Raw genomic sequence first — 14,599 nt, forward strand, 5'->3', positions numbered from 1 at the left:
CCTAGGTTTGAGACTTGGTAGCGCTGATTATTTTGTTGCTTGGCAGAACAGTGGATGATGGAGACAGAGTGAAGCAGTTTTAAGTGGCTTTAAGCGGGTTTGCGTGACCTTAAGTGATGGCAACAAGCGGTTAACCATAGAGATGCTTAATCCATGTTGGCTTCACTTAGTTTCATGCAAACTTTCTTACTCCTGCTTACATCCATGCTAATTTCTTTAAAAGAAAAGAAAAAGGGGTGACAGGAAAATGGTGAAAAAGAGGCATGCAGAGGGAAAAACAATATGAAAGATAGCTAAGGATGTGCAGGACAGGTGTAGGGAAGGTTCATAGCGGTCCATTTCTTATACAGCAACAGCTGTGCCTTTGTACACAATTTGGAGGTAAATTTGGACACTCAAACCTCAGAGAGGGGGTGAGGACAACAGAAATGTGTTGCCAAGCAGATTGGACCAGATTATATGTGTTCAGTGGACATGTGTGCGAAACGAGCAGCTATGTATGGGGCAATTTTTTTTTTTTTTGGACCGATGCCCTTCTCTTTTTTTTAAGGTGATAGTGGGATGTTGGGGAAGGACTGTAGGTACGTCTGGGGAGGTAGGTTGGGTAGGGAGACATATAAGACAGACAAGACCACCACTTATATAGCCAAACTGGAAGTAAATCTCTCTTCACCCAAGACTGGAATAGACAGTCAAGAGGAGAAGGTAAACACTTGCACCACACCACATTCATCACATAGTCCCTCAAAACCTACACCATCAAAACACACACATAGAAACACAAAACTTACACCTACATTCACCGAGACTTTCAATAAAAATCTGCCCAAGCAACAGGGACCTCCAAAGCAGAAATGCAAGCAACCTCCACCCCCCCCAACATAACCCAAATGACACATAGCCCACAAATTCAGTGAGCCACTCAACCAGAGCCCATAAGGCATAACAACGTACCCAACACTCTAGTCATAGGTGCCTCTATAATCAGGCACACTGATGTTCCACTCACCAGGCTAAACAAGGAGAAAGTTACTGTCAGCTGCCTGTCAGGTGCCAGGATCCGCCACATAACGCATGCATTCAGGTCACTCCACAACAAGTACATATATGACTTTGTCATTGTCCATGATGGTGTGAATGACCTGAGATGTACCTCCCTGGACTCCATGAAAAGAGACATGGAGGAGGAGTCCAATCTTGTAGCCCAGGCAGGTATGACCCTAGCCCTGAGTAGCATCCTGCCATCACCCAGAATGATACCACAGTACAAGGACAAAATGATTGACTTCAACAATTGGCTAAGCTTCTGGTGTCATTCTAAGGGGATCCAGTATCTGTCTGCCTGGGATGACATGATCAACAGACCATGATGCTTTGCCAGAGATTGCCTGCACCTGTCACCCTTGGGATTCTGGATACTGGCTAAGGCTCTTGCCACCCCTATAGTGCCTTTTTTAGGCAAGGTTCAAATGACAAATTCACCACCATAACAGGTACAAGCAAGCAAAATCTGAGGGTAATGCTACTCAATGCTAAAAGTCTAAACCTCAAAATGCACTCACTCGAGGCACTCCTTAAAATGGGAAACATCGACATCTGTGCAGTGACAGAGACCTGGTTCAAGGCTCCAGAGAGCACCCCTGCATTACCAGGCTATAATTCATACCACACCTTTCGGCCACCTAACCTGGACCGAAACACTAAAGGTGGAGGCGTGTCCAAATTCATTAAAGATATCCACACCTCCAGGCTAGTTGCTCAGCATAATGCATCCAAGATTATCCAAGTGCAACTAACTCTGGGCAAGACTGCAATCCAAAATTGTAGCTTGCTACAGATCCACCACCATGCCCCAGGATTCCCACTTCTCATTTATTGATACACTGGAAAATATTAGGGTACAACCTAACACTCTAATACTTGGAAATTTCAACTACACCACCATTAACTGGGAAAACTACTCATGTACCAACTCTTTTGCCCAACGTTTTCTGGAATTCATAAATTCCAGTGCCTTGGATCAACTTATCCACACCCCACCAGGAGCAGCAATATACTAGACCTGGTCATTACCAACATGGGAAACTGGTGTTTCACACCAGAGGTCAATTCCTCGTTGGTCAGATCCGATCACAAGCTAATCACCCTAGACATCCACATATCACCCCCACCCCCCATTATGGAAACCACCATAACAAATTTCTCCAATGCCAACTTCATGCTTCTTAAGACAGAAGTGGCAAACTTCATGACACCCATGCAGACTGATAATAGAGGTACAGCAGCAACAACGTAGAACACAGCAAAGCAGCACAGCAAAACAACAGGAGTCAGCACAGGATCCAAAAGCAGCTTTATTTTCTGTCTCTCACTCAAGAGAGTGAGAGACAGAAAATAAAGCTGCTTTTGGATCCTGTGCTGACTCCTGTTGTTTTGCTGTGCTGATAATAGAGGTACGACTGCTGAATCCTACACAAATGCACTTTATAAGCACTTACATGAGTGCATGGATCGTGCAATCCCTAACAGAACCAAGATGCTATCCTCCAAAAAAAGGAAGCCAATCTGGTGGTCCCCTGCCATAAACAAACTCTACAACAGAAGAAAGAAACTGTTGCAAAAAAAGAGTAAAATCCCATGATTGGAGAAACTCCCTGATCAGCCTCAGTAAGAAGCTGAGATCCCTCATAAAATCCTCCAAAGCTAGTTATGAAAACAAAATCGCCACTGATTCTAAAGATAACCACAAAGCATTCTATATCTATGTCAAGAATTTCAATGACAACACTCAGATCTGCTCTGAGTTACACCACAATGGCACTAAATATACAGAACCAACTGATATTGCCAACATCCTGGCAGATAAGTTCAGTGCTAACTTTACCCCCCTCTCACCCCCTAAAGGGCCCATCTGTATACCAGAAGACTGAAAAGTTCCTGTAATCATGGCTGCACAGGTAAAAACCACACTCTCCAAAGCCAAGAACACAGCATCCATGGGACCTGACAACATCACAGGCTGTGTTCTACATGAACTACAGAACGAACTGGCACCCCACCTAAATACCATGTTCGATCATAGCCTTACCGCAGGCTTTTTACCCACTGAAGGGTGCACAGCAATGGTCATCCCACTTCACAAAGGGGGAGCCACCACTGACCCCGGGAACTACTGCCCCATTTGCCTGATGAGCCTGGTCTGCAAGGCTATGGAACATATCTTCATGGAACTTATAAACAATGACATTGGTAATCTCCAAACTCTGGACCCCACCCAGTTCCGGCTTGTAAAAGGCAGATCATGTCTCCTAAACCTGACAGAATTCTTTGAAGCAGTCACCAAAGCCATAGATGAGGATAAGGTGGTTCACACAGCCTATCTGGATCTCACCAAGTCTTTTCACTCTATCCCCCACTCTGGAATTATAGATAAACTCACTAAACTAGGTATAAATCCCTATGTCACAAGATGGGTTGCCAACTGGCTCACTGACAGAACCCACACTGTGAAAGTAGCAGACTCTAAATCTGACTTCAGACCGGTGAGAAGTGGAGTACCCCAGGGTTCAGTCCTGGGTCCTCTACTGTTTGGTATCTGCTTCTCTGAAGTACAGGCTAACACAGAACGTCTTTGGCTGAAGAAGATCGCAGATGACTGCAAGCTAGGAGCCATAATTGAAACTCCTAACGATCTGGACATCCTACAAAAGGGCCTCACTGAGACAGATGCCTGGAGTCAAAACCATGGCCTCAAGCTCAGTGCCAAAAAGTGCATTGTCAACCCTTTTGGTAAAAACTCCGTACCCATGAACTACCACATAGGCAGTAGTCTACTTAACACCGAAAGTGTGATAAGAGACCTTGGGAGACAGGTGGACAGTTGTCTATCCTTTGATAATCACATTGCCACAGTAGTCAGGAAATCCTTCTATGTGGCACACCTCATCACAAAAGGTTTCTCATCCAGGAAAAAAGAGGTCATTGTTCCCCTATACTTGTCACTCATTAGACCCATTATAGAATACAGCGCCCCTTTTGGTATGTACCTCACAAGACATCTACAACAACTGGAAAGGCCGCAGAAATACTTCACAAAGAGGATTACCAGCCTCAAACAGATGCCCTACACAGACCATCTCAAAAAACTCCAGATTTACTTTGTCGCATATCGCCTACTCAGAGGCGATATCTGCCTAACATGCAAAGCTGAGTCAAACTCAGAGCTGTTGGACATGCTCCACTTAAAGAAATCTCAATCCCTCCAAGGTACATGCTCTAGGGCCCTAAACCTTGTCACAACAATAAACAGAACATGCTGGAGGGATAGATTCCTGTCCCAGAGACTTCCCATACTCTGGAGCAAATTACCTATCTATATCAAACAAAGTTCCTCATTAGCACTCTTCAAGAAAAATCTTGATGATTGGGTGGGAGATACGAAATTCCCCCCAGGGATCACTTCTGTGGCTCTGCTTGACAGAGGCACAGGAAAATAATTTTATTGGGTGGTGAAGGGCAGGGTACCTTTTTGGCTAGGCTTATATAGGCCCTATGGCCAATAGCCTTGTACCTGCCTATGAACTTATGAACCTAAGACAGCAGACAGGGGTGGTATATGCCCCATGAGAAGGTTAAACACATTTGACAGGGAGAGTGGTTGGGAATCTGAAGCCCATGGGCCCCCATATGGTTACCATGGGACTGAGATCCCCACCCATGGGCAGTCACCACTGCACCTTCATGGCCCCAAAGGTGGCTGTGCTGGGGGCTGGACAGGAGGGGCAGCCTGCCCCTTGAGGTGCACCAGGTGACCCTCAAAATGGTGCAGCTGCTCTCCAAACTCAGATCGAAGGATATTGTGCACCAAACCCTGGACCTGACTGTGGGTGACAGGCTCCTGTTCATGCCCGCTCCAAGGGGGGATGGGCGCAGTCCCCTGCGGGGGTTCCACCTGAAGGTGATGCAGGACCAGCGAACAAGGGAGATCCAGGTTGGGTCCCAGATGTGCCGGTGCCCGGTGCCACAGCCAGATCATGTGGAACAGCCAGATAAGCTGGGATCTGCCTTCCCAAATGCACTATGGTGTTGAGGTTTTTCAAAATATGTTGGTTAGTCATGAACAAAGCATTTCAAGATTAGTTATAACAGCATGCATGGGTGTTCCAATTAACCCCATAAAACAGATTTGAAACAGTTGCATAGCAAACAGAACACATGCATAAATGGAACAACAGTATGCATTGTAACGGCATGCTAGTAACATTGATGGCAACAGGCCACCAACAATGGTATTTGAACAAGGTATGTTACCATGCAAGCAATCAAACATATTAACAATAATATAACACAAGTCCCAATATTAGGGTTTGAGCACAACATACCCATAGTATATGAGTAATCATTACTGATGCAGATGAGGGGTGGGGGGAGAGACAAAAAGTCCATTAACAACTGATTATACTTCTATTTTCCACATCTGTACTGCTCAATACTCTCTGGGGTGAAAAGAACAACCCAGATAGTCGGACAAAGGATACTGCAAACAGCTTAAATACTGAAACACACTAAAAACAAAAAAACGCTGAGCCGAACCACCACATCTGATGGTAAACTCAACTTTATTTATGAAAAAAAGTAAGTGCTTTCCCGATACATACATTTGGCTAAACATGTGGAGAAAGGAGGGGTAGAACATATGTTTAAATTCTTTGTATTAGAGATCTTGAAAGAAGGGATTAGAGAGGGAGATCTGAAAAATAGGACAGAAGCAGCTGAACAAAGGTGGCTCTTAAAATGAAATGCAGATAAATTGCCTGGGATCAATAAAACAGTTTCACTCAAACCCTTCCTTAAAGCACGAACACGTGTGTTGTTATTAGATATTTTGTTTATATATGTATTTTTATTTTTTAGCATAGTTTTTAGATTAGAGTATAGAAAGTTTAGTGGTTTGTTCTGGTTATTAATAGAGTAGAACTGATTGAGTTTTAAATTATTTTTTAAGCAAAATGTATGTATCAACTAATTTTCCACTTTTTTCCACCCTGATTGTTTGATTGACATAAATAGCCCAATGGCTAGGAGAGAGTTTAAATAACAGGCGATTGTATGTACTAGTAGTCTGATGAAGCGGTCAGGTTGATCATGAAAGCACTTACTTTTTTCGTAAATAAAGTTGATTTTACCATCAGCTGTGGTGGTTCGGCTCAGTGTTTTTTTGTTTTTAGTGTGTTTCAATACTCTATGGGTCTGCCCTCACTTTACATCTACCTATGCCCATAGCTTCTATAGTACAAACATACCTGTTAAACTGTCAGCCTAGAATGGTATGAGGCAAACTGACTACTGTAGGTACATGACTAGAGGGGACTCGTACATGTCAAGGTTACATATCTGGCACAGGAGGAGTACCCTGATCTGCTGTTATGTGAGTGTGCTACTGGCATACGTCATCTGGTTTCCAATCTGTGTCCAGGACTATTTGCAACAGTGACCACTAACCATGACAGCATGACACTTGAGAGACATGTATCGGGAACATACCTCTCAACCTCTTAGAGCATGACATCTGGACAAAGCCATACATAAGAAATGTGAAGTAAAACAGAAAAAATGCATTCTTGGCCAATATTAAGTAAGACCTTCTGCTGAAAACTGCATCCTATAACAGAAGTTATGATATTGAGGCATGTTTTTTGTGACTGGTTTAGAAGATTACGAAACTGTTAACATGCTATTTCTTCTGGACCAATGGTGCAAGGTTTGATTCCCTCAGCCTCCATTGCCTGTGTGACTCAGAGCAAGTCACTTAACCAGACAGCATTCCTGAGCTGAGTCTGAAAAAGGTCCATGGACATCAGTGCTAGCCTGTACCCTGAAAAACAAATACAAATAAAATAAAGAATAAAATAAAACATGTAGATGGCTGTCATGGCTGCAGACAGCAAAACAGGTCTGAAGTACTTTAGATGAATTGGAAACATACAAGGATAGAAGCAGAAACCTGCCAGCATGGAGGGTCAAAACACAATTTATAACAGTGAGTTTTGCAGTTCTCCACTGCTTTATAACTAACACAGTCATAACCTTTTATGCTGGCACTTAAATATGGTAACATTGAACTTTGCTATAAAACTATAAACAACTGAAACTAAGACATATTCCTTTAATCTGCAGCCATACTGTGTGTCATAAAACATGTAACGAATGGCAGTGAATGGTTAAAATATTCTGAGCTTGAGGAATCTATGACACTGTATAACGTATTAGTCTCATGGTACTTAGACGCATTAGACTTTGATACATGACATAAATCTAATGTTTGCCCTTTTGAATTCCTTGTTTTATTAAGATAACAGATACAGATATGTTCTGAAAAAGCAATTGCTTTATGCACTTGTATGCAAAGGACAATATATTTATACAGGATCCATCACTATTTAATCTGCACTTCAAATGATATTTTGAATTCCATATATACATCACTGTTTGTCAGTAGTTTATGTGGAACTAAATACAGCGAGGGTTATCTCATAAACCTTTACTACTCAGAATCAAGTAACCTGAAACTTTTATCTCCGTTTTCTGCACAGCTAATGGTTTTCAGAGTACAGGCAGCTTTGTCTTTCACATATGCAGAATTTTGTTTGGATAACAAATTGAATTCCCTTCACAAAACTGATGTTATGCACATGAAGCTTTACCAAACGTTTGAACTTTTTATAACAGTCAAGGCAGGATTCCTGTCTGTCTACTATGCTGCTGTTTGAAGTTTCCTAGTTGTGATTGTTAAGAGTGCTGCCTCCTTTTATGTTTTCAAGTGCATCCTAGAAGAATTAGATTCTATTTGCCTTCTCTTATTGTACAGTGGTGTTCCCATCTAGAATCCCTAATAGCATGCCACAGTCTTTCCTTTTATTCCCCATATCCTGCCTACTGCACTGTCTCCGGGGTATTTTGTTTTTGCTTCATTCTTTGCCTAGATGTCCAACTCTTTTCATTTCTTTTCTTCATTTCTTCTGCCCTTTTGTTTCTGATTTACTTACTTGCTCTGCACTTCCTTTTTTGTACTACCTTTTGCTAATACATCTAGCCATGACTTCTCGGGAATATCTGAATCCTACAATCTATATGGATAATGTATGGTGAACCTCTCATTTGACTGCCTGTCCCATTATATAGGTCTCTTTTTCATTCTGATGTGAGTACGTTGCACAAAGGCTTCTGAGTATTGTAATACCATAACAGCTACTGTCGAATGCAAGATATACTGGTATATTCAGAGATCTGCTGGCTTTTAACTTGGTGTGTGGGGCTTTATACTATGCATTCTGTTCTATACTTCTTCAAGACTAAAAACAAGACTATGCACTAAAAATACATGCCAGATGATTAGACAAAAAAACAAGCTGCCAAAATACCCAGCAGAATGATATTCATCTTCACAGCCATTCATGCAGGGTTGGCAGCAGACAACAGAGCCTGGGAACAGCCACCGAAAGCAGGCTACAATATCTTAGGGACAGCTATCTAACATAGGGAGGAAGAGTGACACATGATATGATGGTGGTTGCCACTTCCTTGTAGAGATCATGTAGAAAGGCAAACATCAGACTTGAGCTAACATGAAGGCAGGCGTTTTACAACAACATAGGGCCATACCTCTCTCAGCTTCTAACTGCAAGAAATCTGGACAATGTCAAAAATAATGGGGAAACAAAGGCCCAAAACCAGGGACAAAGTTTAAATATTGTTCTTATAATTTAGAAAGTTGCTAGAATAACAGGTTTTGCATTAGCATGCATTTCCTAAAGGATATAAAGTCCAAGTGCATGTCATTATTTTGAGACTTCAGTCTTCAGTGATTTCTCTGAAAACCACAACTTTTGTGAAGAATACAGCAAAAATCTGTACATTTTACAAAAATATGGTTGGTTGAGAAGCATGCATAGGCCACTCAACAGCTGCACAGAAAAGGAGTAAAACAGACCACCAAAGACCAAGTGAAAGGATTGCTGGATGAGAGACTGAGACAGTGCTGCTTGAATTAAACATGCAGTCCTTCTGCCAATGTAAACAATGCGGTGAGGTGATGGACTCATATAGCTTTTCTACATCTGCAAGGAAGATCATATTAGTGCGATGATTTGGCAAAGGTGATAGTTACCAAAGCTGAATGGGTCTGGGAGAGGGCCTCCTTCTCTATAGATCTCCAGTAAACTGTCTTTGACTGGCAAGGAATACAGGAAAGAATAAATAATGTGTTATTTGATACAAAAACAAACAAGTAAATAAATAAATAAATAAAAATACTTTTGTAATTAGCAAAATAAAGATAGAAAGAAAACACTGATGTGAAATAAGAGTGATTTAGCAATATTTAGCATGCAATGTGTAGATGGGGGTAGGAGTTGGAAGTTGTGTATTGTCACTTTCCAAATGAAACCTTCCATTTTTAATTGGAAGGTTGGGATTGTTCTGTGGCCAGTATGATTCTGATGAATTTAAAATCTATCTCATAGCATTAAATAAACTAAAATCTGCAATCTGAACTACAAAATTATAAATTTTTAGCTGTATTGCTACAATTTTGAAAAACAAACAGCTATTGTTAGAATTTTCACAGGAATACTTCTGTCACAAATATTAGTTCATTCTTTTCATATACTGACTCATTGCATGACAATGAAATTTTCACCCCCCACTTTTAGTGGCTTAATTCTATTAGAACACTTTGAATTCAGCAGATTTTTCTTTTGTTCTTTGCCCCTGTGCCCCTAAGCTCAGCAGATTTTTTTTTGGCTTGCCGTCCCCAATCCAAATGACTTTCATTGAATTATCCTGCCCTGTAAAACTTCAGTAAATCTATCCCTCTACATTGATCAGCCTATATACTCTTTTTCTGCTATGGCACCACCCCGAATAATATACTCTGGTGATTGAACTTTTTGTAGAGATGAGGTTTTCCATGACAGCTTCAGACAGGGGTGTGTGCCTTATCATCTATTTCATAAGAAAAGGTAGTGAATGCAGTACTATGGCACTTAAGGTAGTGAATGCAGCACTATGGCACTTCTTGACACTCATGAAGTGCTGGTGATCACTACACCATGAGGTGATCCTTAGTGTTTGCCTGGATTCTTCTAGCCATGTTCAGTCATGCAGCCCTTTCCTCAGGCTTGGACAGTTTGGATTCTGTACCTCAATGAGTCTAATGGCTGGAATATATTCTGAATCTGAGATTGCCATCAGCATCCCATGTAAACTTCTACAATAGAATGCCAGTCTTAGCTTGCAGTCTTTAACCTAAAGGTTGTAAAATTAACTTGCTTTTTACCCACTGTATACTTCATCATGTACCAGTACAAATACATTTTGACTGTTTTAGTGACCATTGTATGAATTCTTGTATTAGAAAATCTCAGTAAATCATGAAAAATATCGTATGTCTTCTTAACTTTCTAGTCTACATTGTTAAATGGATTATATGTTTTTTATATGAAGTAATTAAACAGTATCATTAAGTTCCATATCAATGACTAGTACCAATGACTGCAATTATTCCTCTGAGGTTAGTTTATAGGTTCATAGGTTGCTACTAGGCTATCTGCCCTAGGGCATTTATAAGCCTAGCCAGAGTGTGTTTGGCTTTCGCCACCCTTTTAGATTAGTTGACTGTGCCTCTGTATAGTAGGCCACAGACGGTAGCCCTTTTAAGGTTAGTTTACTGTACCTCTATCAAGCAGGGACACAGAAGAGATCACAGGGGTAAACTTACGATCTCCCATCCACTTGTCAAGATTTCTCTTGAAGAGGGTCAGTGAGGGGCTCTGCATAACATGGATTGGGATTTTGTTCCAGAGTGAGGGGAGCCTCTGGGATATGAATCTGTCCCTCCAGCATGTCCTATTTATTTCTGTGCTGAGGTTCAAGTCCCTGGAGCATGTAGCTCTAAGGGATTTGGATTTCCTGAGGTGAAGAATGTCCATTAATTCTGGGTTGGACATGGCTTTATACGTCAGACACAGATCGCCTCTGAGTAGGCGGTACGCAACTGAGTAGAGCTGAAGTTTCTTTAGCCGAGCTGCATAGGGCATCTGTTTGAGCACCTTGATCCTCTTGGTGAGGTACTTTTGGGGTCTTTCCAGTTGCTGCAGGTGTCGGGTAAGGTACATCCCAAATGGGGCATTGTATTCAATTATGGGCCTGATAAGTGATGAGCAGAGGGGCACAATGACCTCTCTTGATCTAGATGTGAATCCTTTCATGATAAGGTGGCCTATATAGAAGGTCTTTCTAACCACTTTGGCAACGTGATTGTCAAAGGAGAGATTGCTATCTACTTGGGTCCCCAAGTCCCTAATTACTTCTTCCGTACTTGATGGATTACCACCCATGTGGTAATTTGTGGGCACTTTGCTTTTCCCAGAGGGGACGACTATGCACTTTTTGGCATTTAGCTTTAGGCCATGGCTCTGGCACCAGTTATCCGTCTCTGTGAGACCCTTTTGGAGGATGCTTGTGTCAGCTGGAGAGTCGGTTACGGCACCCAGTTTAAAGTCGTCTGTGAACTTGGTCAGCCATAGTCCACCCATGTTAGCCTGTACCTCTGAGAAATATATACCGAACAAGAGAGGTTCCAGGACTGAACCTTGTGGGATGCCACTCATAACTGGTTTAGAGTCTGATATGGCACCTGCTATTCTGACCATGTGGGTTCTATCCCTGAGCCAGTTTGCAACCCATCTTGTGACATAGGGGTTGATATTTAAGCTGGTGAGATTATTTATGATGCCCGAGTGGGGTATTGTGTCGAAGGCATTTGCGAGGTCCAGGTAGGCTGTGTGGACTACCTTCCCTTCATCTATGGCTTTGGTAACTGTTTCAAAGAAGTCGACCAGGTTCAAGAGGCAAGATCTGCCCTTAACAAAGCTGAATTGGGTAGGATCCAGTGTCTGGAGGTTCCCAATGTCTTTGTTTATGATTTCCATGATGATATGCTCCATAGCTTTGCAGACCAGGCTAGTCAGGCTTATAGGGCAATAGTTTCCGGGGTCTGTTGTGGCACCACCTTTGTGGAGTGGGACCACTGTTGCTGTACGCCATTCCTTGGGTACATATCCTGTAGTAAGGCTGAGATTGAACAGTGACTTTATATGAGGGTTTAGTTCTTCTTGGAGCACGTGTAAGACACAGCCCGGGACACCGTCTCTGTGCATCTGTGATCTCAGGAAGGCTACACTCTGTTGGGATAGACATTTGCTCTTTTGGGGGGGAAGGGGGGGGAGAAGTTTGCACTGAACCTTTCTGCCATGATGTTGGCAATGTCTGTGGGTTCAGTGTATTTTTTGTCATTTTGAACTAACTCAGAGCATATCTGGGAGTTGCCTCCCAGGTTTCTGACATAACTAAAGAAGGCCTTGTGATTATCTTTAGTGTCTTTTGCAATTTTTCTTTTGAAGCTGGCCTTAGATGATTTTATGAGGGATCGTAGTTTCTTGCTAGTACTGATCAGAGACGCCTTCCCTTTTTGGGATTTTGCTCTATCATGTAGTAGCTTTCTCCTTCTGTTGTATAGCTTATTTATGGCCGGGGTCCACCAGACAGGTCTCCTGCCTTTGGAGGAGTGAGACTTGGTCTTATTCAGGATAGCATGCTCCATGCATTCCTGTAGGTGTCCATAGAATGCTTTTGTAAAGGATTCTGCATTTTGGGCCGTATTTTCCACTGGTCCGGGGGCTTTGAAGGATTCCACCTCAGCTTTGAGAAGTGTGAAGTTTGCTTTTGAGAAGTTCTTCACCGTGGTTTCCTTGGCTGGGGTGGGGATGGAATATGGATGCCCAGTGAAATTAGTTTATGGTCTGATCTTACCAATGAGGGGTATACCTCTGGTGTGGAGCATAGAGTCCCCATGTTGGTGATGACAAGATCCAATATGTTTTCCCCTCTTGTGGGAGTGGTGACCAGTTGTTCCATAGCATTTGAGTTTATAAACTCTAGGAACCATTGGGCGAGGGTGTTTGGGCTTGAGTAGTTTTCCCAATCAATGTTTGGGTAGTTGAAGTCACCCAATATAATGGTGTTTGGAGAGATCTTCATATTCTCCAGTGTTCTCAGGAAAGCCGAGTGAGGTTCCTGTGTTTGGGAGGGTGGTCTGTAGCAGGCTACAAACTGAAAGGCATTATTGCCCACTGTTAGTTGCACATGGGTGGTCTCTGATGCTTCGTGCAGTGCCACTAACCTGGAGGTGTGGGTATCTTTGATAAATATGGATACTCCCCCTCCTTTTGTGGTTTGGTCCGAGTTTTGGGGCCGGAAAGCATGGTATGAAGTATAACCTGTTAGTGCTGGGGTGCTCTCATGAGCCTTGAACCAGGTTTCTGCTACTGCACAGATATCGATATTCTCCATACTGAGGAGAGTCTTGAGTGCATGCATCTTGAGGTTTAGACTTCTGGCATTGAGCAGCATTACCCTTAGTTTTTTTTTCTTTGTGTTGTCTGTGGAGGTGGGTTTGTCTTTTGAGCCTTGCCTAAAAAAGGCACTATGGGGGAGGCAACAGCCTTTGCCAGTATTCGAAAACCCAGGGGTGACAGGTGCAAGCCATCCCTAACGAAGCAACGTGGCTTGTCGAGCATGTCATCCCAGGCTGACAGACACTGGATCCCCTTTGAATGACACCAATACTTTAGCCAATTGTTAAAATTGATCATTTTGTCTATACTGTGGCATCATTCTTGGTGAGGGTAAGATGCTGCTCAAGGTCAGGGTCATACCGGCCTGGGCCACATGATCAGAAAGCTCCCCTATGTCTTTTTTCATGTAATCCAGGGAGGTACGTCTCAGGTCATTCACACCAGCATGGACAATGACGGACTCATATTTGTACTTGCTTTGGAGTGACCTGAGTGCTTGTGTTATGTGGCGGATCCTGGCACCCGACAGGCAGCTTACAGTGACCTTTTCCTTGTTCAGCCTGGTGAGTGGGACATCAGTGTGTCTGACAATAGAGTCACCTATTGCAAGTGTATTAGGTGTGTTCAAGGACTAATTTTGTTTAATTTTTTACTGTCTAATCCACTAATATGTAAATATCTCCATCAGTACGTCAAAATTTAGAATTTTTCACTGCAATGTTAATCTTTATTTTCACTGTTTTATTTGTGACACCATCTTATTTTATATGCAAAAATATTGATGCTTGTTTAATGCAGACATTCACATAAATGTCCTTATTAATGTTACTGCAAAAAGTTAACATTCTATTTTAAACTACAGATACATTACTATTATGCCACTGCACAATAACCCTGTTAATCCTTTCTTTCTCTAAAGTCTTCAGTTCACTTACTCACTGCTTTTGTAAATACAGCTGGGATTCACGTCTTATGCTAGAGTAGTCAAATGTATATAAAATGGTTTCTAAAAACATCACATGTTTAGATTGCATGTGTTATACTTACAGACTAAAGGCATTAAACCTTTGTTCTCTTTAAAATAACTTCCCTATGCAGTACTTAAGATTTACGTTTATACAAAACCTAATGCTTTATTGCATAATTGCTCTCTGAAGTATTGATGCTGAACCGATGAAGTTGCA

The sequence above is a fragment of the Protopterus annectens genome, chromosome 8.part0, assembly GCF_019279795.1.
Source record: "Protopterus annectens isolate FY-2018-M chromosome 8.part0, PAN1.0, whole genome shotgun sequence".
Lineage (NCBI taxonomy): Eukaryota > Metazoa > Chordata > Ceratodontiformes > Protopteridae > Protopterus > Protopterus annectens.